Source organism: Ranitomeya variabilis, chromosome 4 (genome assembly GCF_051348905.1).
Source record: "Ranitomeya variabilis isolate aRanVar5 chromosome 4, aRanVar5.hap1, whole genome shotgun sequence".
NCBI lineage: Eukaryota > Metazoa > Chordata > Amphibia > Anura > Dendrobatidae > Ranitomeya > Ranitomeya variabilis.
Window position 1 is genome coordinate 474,030,847 of NC_135235.1, and position 3,548 is coordinate 474,034,394.

Genomic DNA, 3,548 nt, shown 5'->3' on the forward strand with positions numbered 1-3,548 from the left:
ACGAATCACTTTCTTATCTGTGCCCTACACATGCTTGCAGGCTATAAGATGGGGAATATTTAGGGAACCAGTTTTTTTGTGTTGAATTTCTTGGAAATAGGTAAACCTGAGAATATATTGCTAGTATGGTGACTCAGTGGTTAGCACTGTTACTTTGCAGCGCTGGAGTCCTGGGTTCAAGCCTCTCCAAGGACAACATCTGCAAGAAGTTTGTATCTTCTCCCCATGTTTGCGTGGGTTTCCTCTGGGATCTCCAGTTTCCTCCCACACTTCAAACACTTACTGATAGGGAATCTAGATTGTGAGTGTCCTGATCGCGCCCAGACTGGTTGGCGCGGGTATGCGGGGGTGTGGCCTCACTGGACCACAGACCAGACTTCCCTGGAAGGGGCGTAACTAAGTAGCTTCCTTGGTATTCGCTGGAGCCTCTGATGGTGAGGTCAGACTTGTGCAATAGGAAGCCACCAGGTACCACTCCAGGGTGGTGTCTGGCTGTGGCTGCTGATCCCACCGGGGAACGGAACATAGACAGGCAAGCGGGCACGGCTGGTACTCTGGCAGACAGGCGGGCACGGCTGGCTCTCTGGTTGGCAGGCAGGTACGGCTGGCTCTCTGGTAGGCAGGCAGGTACGGCTGGCTCTCTGGCAGGATAGGCGGACAAGGCTGGTACACTGGAAGAACCGGTAGGGACCGGTCTGCAGGCAGGTATGTAAAACAGGTAAGAACCTGTTCAGACAGGAGGACTTAAGAATAGGTAGAGAAAGACAGCAAGAGCGGATGGAGAGCGAAAGCACAGGAGCTAGAGCCAAGAACAGAGACGCAGGAGGCGGAGCCAAGAGCAGGAGGCGGAGCCACGTGCAGAAACGCAGGAGGCGGAGCCAAGAGCAGAAGGCGGAGCCAAGAGCAGAAATGTAGGAGGCGGAACGGAGCCAAGAGCAAGAGACGTAGAACCGCAAGGAGCGGAGCCAGGTAGAACCGCAAGGAGCAGAGCCACAGAGCGAGAGCTGAGCGGAGCCGCAGAGCAAAGCTACAGACTGCAGAGCAAGGCCAGAGTGCAGAGCAAAGTTACAGAGAGCAGAGCTGAGAGCAAAGCCACAGAGTGCAGAGCTGAGAGCAAAGCCACAGAGTGCAGAGCTGAGAGCAAAGCCACAGAGTGCAGAGCTGAGAGCAGAACAAAGTCAGAGTGCAGAGCTGAGTACAGAGCAAGACACAGAATGCAGAGCTGAGAGCAGAGCAAAGTCAGAGTGCAGAGCACGACATAGAGTGCAGAGCCCAGAGCAAAACCACAGAGAGCAGAGCAAGGTCACAGAATGCAGAGCAAGGAGCAAAGCAAGGTCGCAGAGAGCAGAGCCAAAAGCAGAGCAAAGCCAGACACAGAGTACGCACAGCAGGGAAAGGAAACCAAGGCAGGGATATAAACGGACACAGGAACAGGACTAGGCTAAGACAAAGTCAGGAGCAGGACAAGGTACAGAGACATGGACACAAGCCAGGGTATGACGCCCTTCTGGGTGGCGGACATAGGCCAGGGTACGAAGCCCCACTGGATGGCAAACACAGGACACAGACCAGGGTACAACGCCACCCGGGTGGCGGACATAAAAGTAACAGAGACAGGGCCTGGCACCTCAGCAGCTAAGAACTGACTGAGGGAGTAAGTTGCACAGGCCCCCACCAATGGGTGGGGATATCTTAAATACAGGAAGCCTCATGGCGATTGGCCAGGGACAACTTAGCAAGGTGCACACAGAATCAATAAGACACAGGAGTTGCTGGCGCCGCCCCCTATGCACACAGACAGAGCATGCACAGAGCAAACAGCAGACATGAGACAAACAGCATGGAGCTGGCAGCCGAGAGAAGTCACAACAAGGCCCAGAGAAGTGAGTGAGGGATGGGAGACCATGCAGTGATGCCAGCAGGGTTGTTACAGTGAGCCCCATTGGGGACAGTGTGGATAATGTCTGTAAATCGCTGTGGAACTATTAGCTCTATATAAGTGAGTAAAATAATAATAGTAGATTATGTCTTATAAGTGCATTCAGCCACTACCTTCTCCAAAGGTCTTTCCATATTTCTAAGAACATAGATGCAGACATCTGTAATGTCTATAATTGTAACAGATGCTACTGATCAATGGAAATCTGGTTTAATTTTTCTAGCATTTATTCATCACTAGATGGTGGCCCGATTCAAATGCATCGGGTATTCTAGAATATGTATGTATGTATATAGCAGCCACATAGTATATAGCACAGGCCACGTAGTATATACAGTAGGAGTACTATGTGGCCTGTGGTATATACCATGTGGCTACCATATACATACATACATATTGTAGAATACCCGGTGCGTTAATATAGGCCACACAGTAAATAACACTGCCCACGCAGTCTATAACACAGCCCACGTAGTATACGGCAGTGTGGGTACCATATCCCTGTTAAAAAAAAATAATTAAATAAAAAATAGTTATATACTCACCCGCTGGGATCCAGCGAAGCTCTGGCGATGTGCGGCTGTTGAAGTCCTGGTGCCTGTGTGTGGTGCACGCGGCAGCTTCCGGTCCCAGGGTTGGTATGAGCGCAGGACCTGTGATGACGTCGCAGTCACATGACCGTGACGTCATGGCAGGTCCTTCTCGCATAGCATCCTTGGCACTGGAACCTGCTGCTTGCACTGCCGAGTACAGCGGGTGACGTTGGAGGGTGAGAATAACCTTTTTTTATTATTATTATTTGTAACATTAGATCTTTTTAATATTGATGCTGCATACGCTGCATCAATAGTAAAAAGTTGGTCACACAGGGTTAACAGCTGCGTTACCGGAGTGCGTTACACCGCGCTCCGGTAATGCTGGCATTAACCCTGTGTGAGCGCTGACTGGAGGGGAGTACGGAGCGTGCACTGACTGCAGGGAGGAAAGAGCGGCCATTTTGCCGCCGGACTGTGCCTGTCGCTGATCTGTCTGTTTTGCCACGACCAATCAGCGACTTGGATTTCCATGACAGACAGAGGCCGCGACCAATGAATATCCGTGACAGACAGACAGATGGAAGTGACCCTTAGACAATTATATAGTAGATGTTTCATATTTAATTTTTCATCTTTGTTGCATAAAATTGCCATTTTTGCCAATTTCAACAGGACTGTCCAACAATCTGGCAGATCCTTGGCAGTGAATTTTCATGGATCAAGCATCCATAAAGATGGACTTTCCAATTTTGTCTTGATTCTTTCACAAGTGTTTGTCAATAGGATGTGGAGAACTGGGATTGATAAGGTGTTCCCATATTATTGTGCCTACCTTTGCAGTTTTAGATGCTGAAGGCTGGTAGACACTTTAGTATTTATTTTACTTTTATAAAATGAAAGAAGAAAAAACTGTAATATTCCTGTGTAAAGTATTTCATAATTCTTTAAAGGTATTTCCTAGATATATTGGATGAAAAGAAGACGATTATTATTATTATTTATTATTATAGCGCCATTTATTCCATGGCGCTTTACATGTGAGGAGGGGTATACATAATTAAAAACAAGTGCAA